The sequence below is a fragment of the Saimiri boliviensis genome, chromosome 2 (genome assembly GCF_048565385.1).
Source record: "Saimiri boliviensis isolate mSaiBol1 chromosome 2, mSaiBol1.pri, whole genome shotgun sequence".
In the NCBI taxonomy this organism is placed as follows: Eukaryota; Metazoa; Chordata; class Mammalia; order Primates; family Cebidae; genus Saimiri; species Saimiri boliviensis.
In genome coordinates this window covers 188,426,527-188,445,028 of record NC_133450.1, presented here as the reverse complement: position 1 = coordinate 188,445,028, position 18,502 = coordinate 188,426,527, and the positions used below count along the sequence as shown (strand labels likewise).

General features: G+C 47.9%; 1 protein-coding gene across 2 annotated transcripts in view; it reads right to left on the bottom strand.

The window, feature by feature from the left end:
• The window catches only part of CLTA (clathrin light chain A), a 131,313-nt gene that overhangs the window by 21,158 nt on the left and 91,653 nt on the right, over positions 1–18,502 (bottom strand). For both annotated transcript variants that reach the window (XR_012516634.1, XR_012516633.1), the window contains exon 5: positions 7,462–7,537. The gene's annotated coding sequence lies outside the window, so the exon portion shown is untranslated. The remainder of the gene's footprint in view (positions 1–7,461; positions 7,538–18,502) is intronic.

Sequence of the window (18,502 nt, the reverse complement as noted above, 5' to 3'; positions counted from 1 at the left end):
CCGACTACTCCATGCCCTCTTTCTTGAAAACCCTGAGTTCGGCCTCTCCAAAGCTCCCTCCTTCCTAGCCCGTTTGAGTTAATGTGTAGCCATCCTTCCCTCTGACAAAACAGGCCTCCTTCTAACGCTCAGCTGGGAGAACAGCTTCCGACAGCTCTGCCATCGCCACCTCCTCAGAGAACAGAGCAGGCCCGCCCAAAACCCCACAAAGTCCCCACCAACCAGACTCTCCCACCAAGACAACACGTCTTCCTAAAAAGTCGTAAGCCAGCAAGCCTTCAACGGAAGTGGGAAGGCCCTTTCCAAGTCATTCTTACAACCCCCACTACAGCCACACTCTCAGGACATACCTCGTCGTACCATCTTTCCAGACTAAACGAGGCTCCCGCAGCAGCTGCTGACCCGCCCACCGTCCTCCGCCACTTCTCCAGCACCCTCCTTGGGGCAACCAAACTCCGCCTTACGCCCGTCCCTGAAGAAGCCCCATGAACAGTAACTCCTTCAGGTGTCACCTCTGCCCTGCTCCAGGTGCCAAGGTCTTCGCGATGAGAACCAGCCTCTCCCCATAGCACACCAAATATTAAAATCCTCTCCTCTCTCCCCATTCCCACAGGAAAAGAGGTCTCCACTCATCCATTCCTTGCTCATCTGCAAGGAGAATGTGCCTATCCATACGACGCCATCAGCCACCTCACAGACCCTCTAGGAGAACCACTGCCCCAAACCCTATCAGCTCCTTCCCCCCGACTCTGATTCTTCCTCAAGTTCCTAACTCTTTTACATCAACCCACTGCCTCTGCTCCCTCAGTCTCTTTTCTTGTCTACAGGACTCAGACGACCTCTCAATCTCACTCCCTCCTTGTGACTGCGCCCCAATCCGGCACTTGCTTCCTGTTGCTCGACCTGTTTTTCCCTCTCCTCTCCTGCCTCCTCAGCCATCCCAGCTTCTCAGCCCTGGGACCACATTCCCATTCGCTTCTCATACACCGTCCAGAAAGGCTCTGCCTTTGTAGACAGAGCCCTCACTCTCACTGGGAACTATCCCACTGCCCTAACAGCACTACCGGACTTCTCTCCACATACACTGCCAGTTACCACCACGCAAAACTCCCCCACCCTGCCATCCAAGGTCCCATAGCCCTCCACACCCCAAAACTTGGCCAAGCCCCTTCATGTGTCACCTCTTCCAATGGACACATACATGTAGGCACCATCCCTCCCTCTGCCTGTGGCTCAACTCAAACCATCTCTCAACCCTCTTCCCATACCTCACTCCGAGTACATTATTCAGTTTCTCATGAAGCTAACAGCCTCTTTACCCAGGCCCTCCGCGTGACCTCCCCTCCTGCCTCTCAAACATGGACACCCCTTCCCAAGACAAGAATTCTCAAAGGGGTCTCTCCTCCCCACTCCGGGTTGCTGAAGCTGAGCCAAGTCCTTCCAGATGAGGAACCTACACACTCCAACACCTATTCTCAATCCACCTGTCTGTTTGCATTAACACTGCAGGCATCTTCTTCCTCTGCAGATCCACAACCTACCTCTGTCTCCTACCAACTAGACGGGTACCTGCACCCTAGACCACCTTACCCTCAACATTAACCTTGTCCCTCCGAACCAAGAACTCCCTGTCTCTGCGACATCACATGCCCGCCCAAAGAGAGCATTCCCTTAGTAGTGGCCCCTGGAGTCACAACTAGTGTGGGGTCAGGAGCAGGAAGCCTAGGAACCTCATCATCACACCAGTCACTCCCCCGAGACTTCCAATCGTCACTCACCTCTAAAACCAACTAGTCTCTTTCACAGCAGTCACCCTACAAAACGCAGAGGTCTAGACCTCCTCACTGCTGAAAGAGGTAGTCTGTGCCTCTTTTTAGGTGAGCAATGGTGTTTCTACCTCAGTGAATCTATGTTAGCATGAGACGCCGTCAAAAAGCTCAAAGACCGAGCACAAAAACTTAAAGACAGTCAGTTCAGCTGGCCCCGGTGGTTCCTTAACTCCTGGGTGCCCTGGCTACTGCCCCTCCTACGTCCTGCCATAACCCTTTTCCTCCTTCCGCATTTGGCCCCTGCCTCTTACGTCTCCCTGCCCGGTTTTCACAGGACGGTATTAAAGCTTTCACCCATGGAACAGTACAAGATATGCTGCGGCTCCAAGAAGACCGAGAGCTCCAGGAATGACAGTCCCTCCTGTCTGGCCTCCCACCCTGCAAACATCGCCCCATCCAGCAAGCAGCAGCCAGATATTAGGGACAAGCTACCCCAGAAAATCCCCTCAGCTGACCCCCACACTGATTGCTCTGCAGCAGCATTCCTAAACACTCATCTAGGAGCCACAGAAAGGCCACCAGACAGACTACAATGAGCCAAGCCTGATTACAGCCATCTGGGCAGCGCAGGAGGTCATCAGAAACAAACCTTTGTTACACGTACTTGTAAATTCCCGTTTTACACATACCTGTAAAATCTTGTTTTCTTTTTTTTAAACTGTGTAAAATCCTATTTTTTTTTTTTTTTTTTGAGATCGAGTTTCGCTCTTGTTACCCAGGCTGGAGTGCAATGGCGCGATCTCGGCTCACCGCAACCTCCGCCTCCTGGGTTCAGGCAATTCTCCTGCCTCAGCCTCCTGAGTAGCTGGGATTATAGGCACACGCCATCATGCCCAGCTAATTTTTTTGTATTTTTAGTAGAGACGGGGTTTCACCATGTTGACCAGGTTGGTCTCGATCTCTCGACCTTGTGATCCACCCACCTCGACCTCCCAAAGTGCTGGGATTACAGGCTTGAGCCACCGCGCCCGGCCTGTTTTTTTTTTTTTTTTTTAACTGCTGCCACAAAAGTCACAGGATGATGTAAGTCTGTCACAAGCTGATAAACTATCTGCGCGCTTGTTACAAGCTGATTAGATTATCTCCATCTGGAGACTCCCTTCAGCTCCTCTCAGCCCATATAAACCCCTCATTTTGTAAGCTTGGGGCTGCCCGGCAGGTCAGTAAACTTGCTTGCCTGACTCTGGGTCTACTCCTCCTTCCTCTCGGCTGCTCTTACAGTTGTAGGTGTGTAGCCTTATTTCTGGGCCCTCTATTCTGTTCCATTGGTCTGTGTGTCTGTTTTGGCACCAGTACCATTACTGTTTTGGTTACTGCTGCTCTGCAGTACAGTTTGAAGTCAGGTAGCATGACGAGAGGCATTGCTTATAATATTAATACTAGCACAGGAGCTCACATACAGGTGTGTGTGTGTCACACGCCCACACACGCACAAAACAACCCAATGTCCATCAGTGAAAGCCGGTTAAATAAATGATGGACATTAAGATGGGATTGCTTCTGTTTACAATTCAGCTGAGACCTCAGTGTCTGAGAATACATAAAAGATGCAGAGCTCCCCTGCATCCCGAGGGAGGGGCTGGATCACACACGCAGAACACACTAAGATATTATGGAACCAGATCTGCTGGCAGTAATGTTCACCCCATCCTACCTATCAAAGGACAGAAGGGGTGATGAGTCAGTGGAGTGCTGAGGCCTCCCCAGCTCAACCCTCCACACCCCTGGGGAGGTGGGTGGACCCACCCGGGAGGTGGAGAAGTAGGTGGGCATAGGCTAGGGGCCACCGCCCAGAAGCTGCCCTCCCACTGCCCAGTGCTGGTGCTCTCGGCCCACATGGAGGGGCCAGCTGCTTATTCTCGCATCTGCATCAAGATGCAGATGAACCACGGAGGAAGAGAGTTTTTATTTCTGTCACTGGGTGCAGGGAGAAGGCCTGGAAATTATCACCAGAGCAAAGCAAAATTTCAAAGTTTTCCAGAGCTTATATACCTTCTACGCTATATGTGTACGTGTAAGTGCGCATTTCTTCAAGGACCTAAGTGATGAACTTCTAATTCATAACTAAGGTCTCAATCCTGAGGACCTTCCTCTGGAGCCCCAGTAAATTGACTTAATCTAACAGGTCCAGGTGCTGGGGTGATTACCCTTGTCTCCTGCTCAATCACGGAAGTTTAGGGAGTTCCTTCAGACCCCCAATAAAACTTGTTTAATCCTAAAAGAATTCCTTCATTATCTTGTCATACTTTAAGGCCCAAGAAAGGCCTAGGCAAAACTGGGTGGGCTTTTGCATTCCAGCCTTTGTGTGAAGGCACTGGCTCTTTCAGCTTTGAATCCTTAACCCCTCAGTCAGTGCTGAAACAGTTGTCATGGAGGCCTGCGCTCTTGAGACCTGGCCTGCAACACCAGGGGCTGGAAAGGAGTGGAAGAGGAACTCTGATATTTTGATTCAAATAATTATGGTTTGTTCTATTTCCAGCAATTTCAGATTTTTGTTATGTTTGAATTTTTTTTTTTTACAATAAGCACATTTTATTTGTAGGAGCAGGAAATAATATCCAAAGATAGCATCTTAATTAGAAATAAATTAATTACAAAAAGCTACCAGCCGGGCGCGGTGGCTCAAGCCTGTAATCCCAGCTCTTTGGGAGGCTGAGGCGGGTGGATCACGAGGTCAAGAGATCGAGACCATCCTGGTCAACATGGTGAAACCCCGTCTCTACTAAAGATACAAAAAATTAGCTGGGCATGGTGGCACGTGCCTGTAATCCCAGCTACTCAGGAGGCTGAGGCAGGAGAATTGCCTGAACCCAGGAGGCGGAGGTTGCGGTGAGCCGAGATCGCGCCATTGCACTCCAGCCTGGGTAACAAGAGCGAAACTCCGTCTCAAAAAAAAAAAAAAAAAAAAAAAAGCTACCAGAGGGCCCAGCTTTTCACTCCTCCTCCTCCCTCCATTAAACATAGAACTCAGCCCAGCTGGGGGAGCTGCAGCCCACAGCAGCCCTGGGAGAACGCTTCTTTTCTCTGGCTGTCCACATCCAGGACGGGACTTCCAAGCAGGACAGGGAACAGGTCCCTGGGGTGGGACACTAGCGCCTTGAACCTGACTTCCCCAGGCCAGGACTCAGCCCCCTTCTTGGAACCCCATTGCTCCCCGGTCTCCCCCTGCCTCAGCCTCCCCCACACTTCACCCATCTGCCTGCCTGCACCCCAGCTCTGTCCCCTCTTCTCCTTCCCCAGACCACTCACCTTCAGCTGGTAGTGAGCTTTCCCATGAGGAAACTGAGGCACGCTGGGAGAAGGGAGCGACTCCAGGTGAAGCCTCGGCTTAGCGACAGGGCCAGGGCTGGGACCCAGGCTTCCCAGTAGGAGCTGCTCTAGAGGACGCCACACAACTGAACAGCGGGGGCGTGCCGCGCTTCCCCTCACTATCTTCCTTAATTTGAGATGGAAATGTGCACCACACTCAGAAAAAAAAACAAAAACAAAACCAAAAACCAGGCTTTTCTCACAAAGTCAGGTCCCAAGGTGGGATGTGTGTGGCAGAAACTACGTTCCTAACTTCCCTAAGCCTGCCTTTCCTCCCGTGGAAGGGCGTTGCTCTGCCTCGTGGCATTGTTGGGGGAGCCGATGAAGCAATGTGGTGCAGCTGGCGCCTGTAACGGGCAGCTGTGGTTTGTTCTCGCAAAGTCAGCCACTCTGGCCCTAGCCATTCAGGAGCTATTTTGGGTGGCATTCATCTGGGTGTGGGGAGCACTGGAACTTTTTTCTGAAACAGGGTCCTGTTGTCACCCAGGCTGGAGTGCAATGGCACAATCTCATCTCATTATAACCTCCCACTTCCTGTAACCTCTGCCTCCCAGGCTCGAAGCATCCTCCCACCCCAGCCTGCACGTAACTGCTACTAGGGGAGCATCACCACACACAGCTGATTCTTGTATTTTTTGTAGAGATGGGGTTTTGCCACGTTGCCCAGCTGGTCTCGAACTTCTGGCCTCAAGCAATCCTCCTGTCTCAGCCTCCCAAAGTGCTGGGATCACAGGCGTGAACCACCATTCCCATACCCAACAGAACGTTTTTTTCCACATCCAGCAATGTATACATTTCCTCTTCATGAGTAAACAGTTGTCTTTTTTTTTCAACAGCACCGGAAAAATGAAGAGTGCATGCTTTACTTACGATGCCCCTGTGTAATAAACATCAGCCTTACCGAAGAAGAACCCTGAGGCTGTGTCCACACTGCAACTATCTTCCTACATTCTCCATTTCTCCTTAATCTGCAGATTGGCTGGGGAGACTGAAGGAAATACTCCTGGTGCAGTAAACCTGATGGTCAAATCCTCCCAGAGTCCAGGGCAGCCAGCTGCTAAGAAGCCTCTCCCCTCTGGCCCATGCCCTTCCTGTTGGCTCCTGGCCACACCAACACATCGCCTGGAAGATGCTGGAGAAATGAGATTGCCCTAAGAGTCCATGTGTCCTTAATTAGGGGCCAGACTCAACAATGGGCTTCTTAATGAAACAGGGAAACTGCAAAGTTCAAGTGAGTGTTGGGTGCTGAGCCGTGCCTCATTCCCTCAGGGATCAAATATCAGCAGAGTCATCAGGTAAAGGCCACCAAGTTCACCTTTACCTTCCTGAAGTGGTTTGGGGTCTCAGCTTTCTTCAACAGGCAGGGCAGCTCTCCAGCATGTAACAGCAGCAGGCTGGGAGTTGGAAAGCAGACAGCGGCTAGACACAGTGGTTCAGGCCTGTCACCCTCACAGTTTGGGATTTCAGGCTGGAGGATCTCTTGCAGCAGGAATTTGAGACCAGCCTAGGCAGCACAGTAAGATCTCCGCCTCTGTAAAAAATTAGCTATGTGTAGCCAGGTGTGGTGGGTCAAGCTATAAACCCAGCACTTTGGGAGGCCGAGGCAGGCGGATCATCTGAGGTCCGGAGTTCGAGACCAGCCTGACCAACATGGAGAAACCCCGTCTCTACTAAAAATACAAAATTAGCTGGGCATGGTGGCGCATGTCTGTAATCCCAGCTACTCAGGAGGCTGAGCCAGGAGAATTGCTGGAACCTGGGTGGCGGAGGTTGCAGTGAGCCAATATTGCACCATTGCACTCCAGCCTGGGCACCAAGAGTGAAATTCTGTCTCAAAAAAACAAAAAACAATTAGTTCTGTGTGGTGGTGTATACGTGTAGTCTCAGCTACTCAGGAGGCTGAGGTGGGAGGATCACTTGCAAAGCTGGGTTCCAGGCTGCAGTGAACTATGGCTGCACCACTGCACTCCAGCCTGGGCAACAGAGTGAGGCCCTGTCTCTTCAAAAAAGCTGACATCTGCTGAGTCTGTAAGGGACTTGCAGATGCGGGTGGAGGGGACTCAGATTCCCTGAGCCTGGGCGCTGGGGCCGGAGTGGGAGTATTAGCCGTGGCCTTTTTTTCTCAATATCTCCGTGATGTTCTACCCATTCCGCTCCACGGCTCCATCCTGTTCTCTAAGTTGGCCCTTGATCAACTTTAAACAGCCACAGACGTGCGCAACAAAGGGCCGTGTGTCTTCTGAAGCGGATGCTGAGCCGGATCTTCACACAGCTGTGCTCTCAGAGCCTCCCCCGTCCCGCCCGATGCCCTCCCAGTTCTCACCTGTGTGTGTGGTGCTCACGTCTTCGGCAGCCCAGGGAGGCGGATGCACGGGTTTTCACAGTCATGTTCTTCATGCCTAAAACAAGCACAAAGGACTACAGATGGAACCTGCTGTATTGAAATACAGCTATCAAAACGTAAACAAACTCAGGCAAGATAAACACGACTATTAATGCATTGCATGATAAGATCTGGCAGCCATTCTAATAACAACTAGGATTTTGAAGAAGTGATGAATGTAAGAAATGTCAAGGCATCTGCAACAAACTTAGTGGGAAGTGAAAGAATTTCAAATCGCGCCAGTCACAGGTGCCTCTGATACACCCTGCTTTGTTGCATACATTAACTGGAAAAAAAGCTGAAGCGTAGTTAGGGGTTGAAAATAAGTGTGTAATTTTTTTCTTTACTGAATGTACAGCCCTGTCTGTGGGCCCCTGACTTCGAGTGTCCAGGTCAAGCTTGGCTCCTGCCTGCAGTACAATGTTCTCTTTGCCTGGAGGACATGATCTATGGCTGGTAGGGCTGGTCTGGGCCTTGCAGCGAGGCTCCTGCTTTTATTCCCTCACCTCTCTAACTTTCTCCCTCTTCCCTTCCCCTCTTCCCCCTCCTTCTCCTCCTTCCCTCCTTCCCCTCCTTTGGCTTCTCCTGGGGGCTACTCACTTAGGGCTGAGAATTAAACATTTTTAGATTTAGAGTAACTTGGGAAGAAGCAGGAATTGGCTGACTCTCCCAGCCGGTAGACAGGCAGGTAGGCAGACTTCAAATGTAGGTCTGTTTCCAAAATCCTGTCTTCCCAGCAGGTCTGGGACCTTCCCGCTCATCAATGCATATTTCCCCCAGAAAGCCAGGGACTGTCCTTGCCTCCATCTAGCTCTAGAGAGGGCTCATCTAAACAAAAGACAGCCTTCGGCCCAGGGAAGGGGGACTTGCAAATGCTGCCAGGTACACAGGTGCCTTGGCTGTGCCTGTCTGTCCTTCACTGTGCTCTGCCCTTGTGTCCCCCAGCAGGAAGGGCTTTCAGAACATCATTTGGGCAAAGTTTGAATAGTGCCTGCCCCCATCACAGACCCTGCTAAAACTGGAAAAAAAAGACCCAAACTGAAACTTCTTGCCCAGGCCGGCAGGTGTTTATATGTATTATCTCCGTGTCCTACAAACATTAACCAGAAAGCCTCTTTGACCACACACAGGGGAAACTAGATCATGCTCTCTCCTGCAAACAGAGCTCTGAGGCCAAGCAAAGGCTCACCCACAAAAGTGAGTTGTCTGCTTCTGCATTTTTTTTTTTTTTTTTTTTTTTGATACGGAGTTTCGCTCTTGTTACCCAGGCTGGAGTGCAATGGCGCGATCTTGGCTCACCGCAACCTCCGCCTCCTGGGTTCAGGCAATTCTCCTTCCTCAGCCTCCTGAGTAGCTGGGATTACAGGCACACGCCACCATGCCCAGCTAATTTTTTGTATTTTTAGTAGAGACGGGGTTTCACCATGTTGACCAGGATGGTCTCGATCTCTTGACCTCGTGATCCACCCGCCTCGGCCTCCCAAAGTGCTGGGATTACAGGCTTGAGCCACCAAGCCCGGCTGCTTCTGCTTTCTTAGCAACAGATTTAGAAACCTATTAATCAGACACATTTCCTTCTGAGTGGCTCATCCACATCTCCTCTCCCCTCACACTTCTCGACCCCCCCCTCTGCCCCACACCCTCGTCACCCTGCTTTAGTTTGTTGAGCAAATCAGGATGGTCTCAGGCATTTCATTCATTCATTGATTCACCTATTCATCAAAGGCTTGTTGAATATCTAGGTATGTGCAGGACCCAGCACTGTGTGGGTAAGACTAACTTCAGCTCACAATCATTGGATTAAATTCTCTTTTAAAATGGTTTTAGGCTGGGTGTGGTATCTCACGCCTGTAATCTCAGCACTTTGGGACGCCGAGGCGGGCAGATCACCTGAAGTCAGGAGTTCGAAACCAGCCTGGCCAGCATGGTGAAATCCTGTCTCTACTAAAAATACAAAAAAATGAGCTGGTCATGGTGGCAGGCATCTGTAATCCCAGCTACTCGGGAGGCTGAGGCAGAAGAGTCACTTGAACCTGGGAGGCAAAGGTTGCAGTGAGCTAAGATCGTGCCACTGCACTCCAGCCTGGGTGACAAGAACAAGACTTCATCTCAAAAAAAAAAAAAAGGTCTTAAAGCTGTGTGTTTTTTTTTGTTTTTTGTTTTTTGTTTTTCCCCAAAGACGGGGTTTCACCATGTTGGTCAAGCTGGTCTTGAACTCCCGACCTCAGGCTGCCTGCCTTGGCCTCCAAACTGCTTGGATTACAGGTGTGAGCCACCATGCCCAGCCAAAGCTGTGTTTTTATATGCTTTTTACTTTTTCTGAAAACACTTTTAAAAAGAAAGTAGCTTATATCAGAAATCAATTTAATAGGCTAGGTACAGTGGCTCACGCTTGTAATCCCAGCACTTCTGAAAGCTGAGGCAGGAGGATCATGTGAGATCAGGAGTTTGAGGCCAGCCTATGCAACATAGCAATAGCCCATCTCTATAAAAAAATCAATTATTAGCCAGTCATGGTGGCATGTGCTGTGGTCACAGCTATGCAGGAGACCGAGGTGGAAGACTGCTTGAGCCCAACAGGTCAAGGCTGCAGTGAGCTGTGATTTCGCCAGTGTACTCCAGCCTGGCTGATAGAGCCAGACCCTGCCTTAAAAAAAAAAAAAAAAAAAAAAAAGCCTATGGATTATGGCTCGTTGTTATAAATACAGAAGAGACAAAGTTTTAGTTCTGATCTGGAGGACTAAAAGATAGAACTCTTTCTTCCCTCCCCTGGTAGCCAGGGACCACTGCACAGCCACAGTTTGGAAACTCCCAGTCTATTTTCTTGATACTGTCCTGCATAAACCCTTGGTTCCAGGAGTTCTGGTAACAGGAAACATCTCCCTGCTTCACCCTTGAAAATCTTTGCTATTCTTTGAGGCCCACTGAATGCCAGATGCCTTCTGGGAGGCCTTGCTTGCTCACAGCAAATTCTTTCACCTCTACTTGGCTATGCCATTGTCTATGCTTTTTATCTGATGATGACCACGGAAGTTTTATGACAGCTTTTGCATTCTTGCCTTGTATGCATTTAATTTTTTTTTTTTTTGAGGCGGAGTTTCGCTCTCGTTACCCAGGCTGGAGTGCAATGGCGCGATCTCGGCTCGCCGCAACCTCCGCCTCCTGGGTTCAGGCAATTCTCCTGCCTCAGCCTCCTGAGTAGCTGGGATTACAGGCACACGCCACCATGCCCAGCTGATTTTTTGTATTTTTAGTAGAGACGAGGTTTCACCATGTCGACCAGGATGGTCTCGAACTCTCGACCTCGTGATCCACCCGCCTCGGCCTCCCAAAGTGCTGGGATTACAGGCTTGAGCCACCGCGCCCGGCGCATTTAATGTTTAAAAAAATCTTTTTTGGGCCGGGTGCGGTGGCTCACGCCTGGGTGTGGTGGCTCACCCTGTAATCCCAGCACTTTGGGAGGCCAAGGTAGGTGGATCACCTGAGGTCAGGAGTTCCAGACCAACCTGACGAACATGGTGCAACCCTGTCTTTGCTAAAAAGACAAAAAATTAGCCGGATGTGGTGGCATGTGCCTGTAGTCCTAGCTACTCAGGAGGCTGAGGCACAAGAATTACTTGAGCCCAGGAGGTGAAGGTTGCAGTGAGTGGAGATCACGATACTAAACTCCAGAGCAAGACTGTCTGAAAAAATAAATAAATAAATAAGTTTTAACTTTTGATAATGTATAATTTGTCTATTTTGTTGTTGTTGTTGCATGTGCTTTTGACGTCATAACTAAGAAACCATTGCCTAATCTGAAGTCACAAAGATTTATGCCTCTTTTTTTTTTTCTAAGAGTTTTATAGACTAGGCAATGTGGCTCACGCCTGTAATCCTGGCACTTTGGGAGGTCAAAGTGGGTGGATCACGAGGTCAGGACTTTGATACCAGCCTGGCTAACATGGTGAAACCCCGTCTCTACTAAAAATATGAAAATTAGCTGGGTGTGGTGGTGAGCTCCTGTGATCCCAGCTACTCGCGAAGCTGAGGCAAGAGAATTGCTTGAACCCAGGAGGCGGAGGTTGCAGTGAGCCAAGTCTCGCCAATGCACTCCAGCCTGGGCGACAGAGGAAGACTGTCTTGGGGAAGGGGAGTGTGGGATATACAAGAGTTTTATAGTTTTAGCTCTTACATTTATGTATTTGATCCATTTTAAGTTATATTGATTTCTTTTTTTTCTTCTTCTTTGATACAGTCTCTCTCTGTGTCGCCCAGGCTACACCTGTAATCCTAGCACTCTGGGAGGTCAAGGTGTGCGGATCACTTGAGGTCAGAAGTTTGAGACCAGCCTGGCCAACATGGCAAAACCCCATCTCTACTAAAAATACAAAAAATTAGCCGGCTGTGATGGTGAGCGCCTGTAATCCCAGCTACTTCGGAGGCTGAGGCAGGAGAATCACTTGAACCCAGGAGGCAGAGGTTGCAGTGAGCCACGATGGCGCCACTGCACTCCAGCCTGGGCAACAGAGGGAAACTCTGTCTCAAAAAAAAGAAAAGAAATGAAAAAAAAAAAACCCAGAAATGTCTCCCTGCCCCTCACGTCAAAGTGCTGGGATTACAGGGTGAGCCACCACACCCAGTCTTATTTTCATTTATATGAAATGTTTGGAACAGACAAATCCACAGGGACAGAAAGTGGATTGGTGGCTGCTTAGGGCTAGATGGGGAGAGCAGAGGATGGGCAAAGTTGGGGTGGAATGGGGAGAGACTGCTGCTTATGAGTTTGCAGTTTTTTGTTGTTTTTTTTTTTTTGAGACGGAGTTTCCCTCTTGTTACCCAGGCTGGAGTGCAATGGCGCGATCTCGGCTCACCGCAACCTCTGCCTCCTGGGTTCACACAATTCTCCTGCCTCAGCCTCCCCAGTAGCTGGCACTACAGGCGTGTGCCACCATGCCTGCCTAATTTTTTTTTTTTTTTTTTTTGTATTTTTAGTAGAGACAAGGTTTCACTATGTTGGCCAAGCTGAGCTTCAATACCATCATTTGCTGACAGAGAAAGAAGGATGTGGGGAAGGCTGATAATAGTGGAGCAGGCAGAAAAAGCATGGTAAACAAGAGTGAGGTTTGCTGTGCAGATTTAAGACAGAGCCATCTCTACTGATGAGTTCCTAGTGATTTAGAATCATCCTCCTTTTCCTGGTATAGAAAGGAAGACACCCTTTCAAATGGAGGCTTCCAGCTGGGTGCAATAGCTCACGCCTATAATCCCAGCACTTTTGGAGGCCAAGGCTGGTGTCCTGCCTGAGGTCAGGAGTTCGAGACCAGCCTGGTCAACATGATGAAACCCCTTCTCTACTAAAAATACAAAAATTAGCTAGGTGTGGTGGCATGCACCTGTAGTCCCAGTTACTTGAGAGGCCAAGGCAGGAGAATTGCTTGAACCTGGGAGATGGAGGTTGCAGTGAGCTGAGATTGTGCCACGGCACGCCAGCCTGGGCAACAGAGTGAGACTCTGTTTCAAAAAAAAAAAAAAAAAAGACCTTTATACATTACATTTCCCTTATAAAAGGGTAATTTCTACTGTTTTCAGAGCTTCTTATGTATCTGCAGATTCTCAAAATCATCAGCTCAAAGTTGTCCTTACGCTAAAGAGGTCTATTTTGTGCTGGCATGTTCTGGTTTCCTACAATAACTCGCCAAAGATCACAAAACTAATGAGCGAATTCAGGCAGTCTGGCCTCACACCTGTGTCCTGCGTCATCTCCCTGGATATCTTTAGAGGACAAGGAAGTCACGTAGTAACTTCTAATTAGAGGGATCAAGGAAGACTTCATAGAAGAGGTGACATTTGAATTAAGCCTTAAAGTAAAGTAAAGGAGCATTCCAAGTTGGGATTGTAGATACAGAGATGTTTGTGGGTAAGCATTTGGCCTGGCACAAGAAGGTGGAAAATACTGAGGGGGAACTTGGAGTCTCTGGTAAGTGGTTTGACACTATTGTGAAGGTACTGAGAAGTCAAATAATTTTTATGAGAAGGAAAGGACTCTATTCTAACTTTCTATCTAGCCCTTTAATCTAAAATATCTAACACCTATGCCAGGCATGGTAACTTAAGCCTGTAATTCCAGCACTTTGAGAAGCCAAGGCAGGAGGACTGCTTGAGGCCAGGAGTTCAAGACTATCCTTGCCAACATAGTGAGACCCCCGTCTGTATATGTAAAAAAAAAAAAAAAAAAAAAAATCTAACACCTAATATAGGGTGGTGGGAGAGGAGAAAAATTTCTGGTATCTATTCTAGAAGTGCAACTTCATTGAAACACAAGACATAAGAACACTCAAAAAATGGTAGAAAAGTTTAAGAATGTGATCAAGAGATGTTTCAAGGCAGATTATATGAATTGTTTCTTTGGTTTGAATGGAAGGTTTGCCAAGTAGAAGAGTTTGGAAAAGGCTTTGGGCAGTTGAGACAGGTTTTAGAAGGAAGCTGCTATGGTTTGAATGTTTCCCCCAAAACTCATGTGTTAGAAACTTAATCTTCAATGCAACAGTGTTAGGAGGGGGGTGCCTAAAAAGGTGATTAGGTCATGAGCACTCTGCCCTCGTGAATGGATTAATGTCATTTTTGAGGGAGTGGGTTAGTTATCTTGAGAGTGGGCTGTTACAAAAGTGAGCTCAGCCTCTCCTTTTGCTCACTTGCCCTCATTCTCTCTTGCTCTTTTGCCTTCCACCATGGGATAACTCAGCAAGAAGGTCCTTGTCAGATGCTGGCACTTTGATATTGGACTTCCCAGCCTCCAGAACTGTGAGAAATAAATTTATTTTCTCCATAAATTACCCAGTCTGCTGTATTGTGTTATGGCAACAAAAAACAGACTTATACAGAAGCCATAAATAATGGACAGTGAGTCATATTGCCAAATGTGGGAATAAAATGATTAATGCTGAAACTGACTGCCCAAGAACCCTCTCCTTATCCTCATAATGCTCCAGGGAGAGGAGAATCCTACTAATGAGTGACTGGGACTAATAAAGTAGCTTTGACAGGAGCCTAAGTGTCCAGATCTAGGCAGCTCCAGGCTGACTTTGTGGTTCCACAATCCAGAGTAAGAAAATTCCAAGCTTCCTCCTAGATCACATCCTAAATGCATAAGAATTGCCAGATAAAATTATCCAAGATATGGAAATGGGCAAAGGAGATTACTAGCTTTCCTTTCAATGGAACTGTTATCACCACCTATTGGAATTTCTGAGATTTTTAGATTTTATAGGGTTGTGCAATTTAACTGATTCCTTATTGACTAGGCTATTTTATAATTTTGTAGGAGTTAAAGTAAAATTGTAAAAAAAAATCTGATGGTAAGGCAAATTCTTTTTGTTTTTTTGTTTGTTTTTTTGTTTGAGACGGAGTTTCGCTCTTGTTACCCAGGCTGGAGTGCAATGGCGCGATCTCGGCTCACCGCAACCTCTGCCTCCCGGGTTCAGGCAATTCTCCTGCCTCAGCCTCCTGAGTAGCTGGGATTACAGGCACGTGCCACCATGCCCAGCTAATTTTTTGTATTTTTAGTAGAGACGGGGTTTCACCATGTTGACCAGGATGGTCTCGGTCTCTCGACCTCGTGATCCACCCGCCTCAGCCTCCCAAAGTGCTAGGATTACAGGCTTGAGCCACCGCGCCTGGCCTTTTTTTTTTTTTTTTTTTTTTTGAGACGGAGTTTCGCTCTTGTTATCCAGGCTGGAGTGCAATGGCGCAATCTCGGCTCACTGCAACCTCCATCTCCGGGGTTCAGGCAATTCTCCTGCCTCAGCCTCCTGAGTAGCTGGGATTACAGGCACGCGCCACCATGCCCAGCTAATTTTTTGTATTTTTAGCAGAGACGGGGTTTCACCATGTTGACCGGGATGGTCTCGATCGCTTGACCTCGTGATCCACCCGCCTGGGCCTCCCAAAGTGCTGGGATTACAGGTGTGAGCTACCGCGCCTGGCCAGTAAGGCAAATTCTTATCCATAGCAATGGAAATAAATTTTGTCTGATAAAGATACAATTGATTTCCCCTCTGCAGAAGAGAGAACACCAAACATTACATTTTGTTGCACTGTAGAATATTAACCAGTTTTACATCTATTTGCAAAACCGTTTTATCTTTTGCTCTTTGCCCTCTGTTCCTCAAATTCTCTTTGAAATAATCTTTACATCTTACCAGTGCTCTCATTAATTGAATTGAATAAAATCCTTGACCTGTGATCATGCTATATTTGCAGCCTCAACGTCCCAGGCTTCAGCAATCCTCCCACCTCAGCCTCCCTGGTAGCTGGGACCACAGGCTCATGCCACCACACCACCACACATTTTTTGTATGTTTTGTAGAGATGAGATTTCACTATGTTGCCCAAGCTGGCCTTAAACTCCTGACCTTATGAGATCAGCCACCTCAGCCTCCCAAAGTGCTGGGATTAAAGGTGTGAGCCACTGTGTATGTATGTCTTAAAAAATTATACTTTAAGGTCGGGCGCAATGGCTCACATCTGTAATCCCAGCACTTTGGGAGGCCGAGGTGGCTGGATCACCTGAGGTCAGGAGTTTGAGACCAGCCTGGCCAACATGGTGAAACAGCGTCTCTACTAAAAATGCAAAAATTAGCTGGGTGTGGTGGCGGGCACCTGTAATCCCAGCTACTCTAATCTAGGCTAATCAGAAGAAAGTAAATGCTGCAATTTTCACAAATGGACCAAAAGTAGTTTTCAGAAACTCTATCTGCAGTGCTTGCTGGCAACTCTGATAATTCTAATGGAATTTTAAACAGACACTTTATGAGAAATTAGAAAAGAGAGGGACAAGCATTTACTAGGTAATGCATATTGACAATTACTGTGCTAGGTACACATACGTTACCTCACTTACTCCTCAGAAAATCTTTAAGATACTTGTCCTAATTTTGCAAGAATGAGCAGGAAATATTTGAGTAAGTATGGTAACACCCATCTACAGATCAAGTCACATACACGGAAAACTACAATAATGGTTCATGAACCCCAGTGGTTAAAAGGGCATACCAGAAAAAGGGCGGACAATTCAGTAAACATGTGAATGAAAGGACAACCAGCAAGATTAAAGTCATAAACAAGAAAAACTGTGCCAGTGCTTGGGTGGGTGCTCTTAATTACACAGGAAACCTTGAGGCCTCTTTGTTTCTTCAGACCTCAGTTAACAACAGATCTTCCCACACACACCCACCTGGCTCTGCAGTTCGGGCTGGAGTACGGTAGCGGGATCACGGCTCACTGCAGCCTCTGCCTCCCTTCCTGAGCAAGGGAGGGAATTTCGCGTTCACTTGATGCTTTCCTGCATCAAGACCTATGTATATACCAGGCAAAATGAACTCTTCAGCCAGGCGTGGTGGCTCACGCCTGTAATCCCAGCACTTTGAGAGGCCAAGGCAGGCAGATCATGAGGTCAGGAGATTGAGACCATCCCGGCTAACATGGTGAAACTCTGTCTCTACTAAAAATACAAAAAATTAGCCGGGAGTGGTGGCGTGTGCCTGTAGTCCCAGCTACTTAGGAGGCTGAAGCAGAAGAATCACTTGAACCCAGGAGGCAGAGGTTGCAGTGAGCTGAGATTGTGCCACTGCACTCCAGTCTGGGCAACAGAGTGAGACTCCATCTCAAAAAACAAACAAACAAACAAACAAACAAAAAAAACTCTTTAAGAAGAAAAAAGACCTATATACGGTGATTCTCAAAAGGATTTGTACTCCATGGCCAGAAGGCAGCCAGAATGACCAGAAGCTGATAAAACTAAAGTAACCTCTTAGAAAAAGAAAGAGAGTAGGTCCCTCCCTGTATCTGCGATGTTGACTATCTAAAACACAAGATCTGCCTGGGCCTGGTGGCTCACACTTGTAATCTCAGCACTCTGGGAGGCTGAGGCAGGCAGATCACTTGAGATCGAGTTCGAGACTGCCCTGGACAACATGGTTAAGCCCCATCTCTACTAAAAATACAAAAATCAGCCAAGCCTGGTAGTGCGTGCCTGAAATCCCAGCTACTCGGGAGGCTGAGACCAGAGCATCACTTGAAGCTGGGAGGTAGAGGTTGCAGTGAGCTGCCACTGCATCCACCCTGGGTGAGAGAGTAAGACTTCATCTTATTAAATAAATAAATTAATTAAATAAGATCTGATGCAAAACAGCATAATGCTAACTTTTTTATTTTTGAGACAGATCTGGCTCTGTTGTTCAGGCTGGAGTGCGGTAGTGTGATTGTAGCTCACTGCAGCCTCAACTTCCTGGGTTAAAGGAATTCTCCCGCCCAGCCTCTTGAGTAGCTGGGACTACAGGTATACACAACCACATCTGGCTAATTTTTTATTTTTTGTAGAGATGGGAGGTCTCACTATGTTGCTTAGGCTGGTATTGAATTCCTGGCCTCAAATGATCCTCCTGTCTTGGCCTCCCAAAGTGCTGGGATTAAAGATGTGAGCTGCCATGCTCAGCCAGCATAATGCTAGTATTTAAAAGCTTGATGGTTATATTTTTTTCTACTTTTGCCTGTATACTTGATCAATTTCATGAAAAATAAGTTTATTGTCAAGGAAAAGAAAGAAAATCTGGAGAGAAAAATGTTTACATCTGTCTTGATTTTGAACCCCCACCCCATAACAGAAGAGAGATGGGAAGGTAGCAAGGTATCGGCTCCTCTTTTTTTTTTTAGACAGGGTCTCACTTTGTCACTTTGGCCTCCCAAAGTTCTGGGATTACAGGTGTGAGCCACCACACCTGGCCTCCAGCTGCTTTTTTTTTGTTTCTTTCTTTCTTTTTTTTTTTTTTTGAGACAGAGTCTCTCTCTGTCACCCAGGCTGGAGTGCAGTGGCATGATCTCAGCTCACTGCAACCTCCGCCTCCCGGGTTCAAGTGATTCTCCTGCCTCAGCTTCCGGAATAGCTGGAACTACAGGTGCACACCACCATGCCCAGCTAATTTTGTGTATTTTTAGTAGAGAC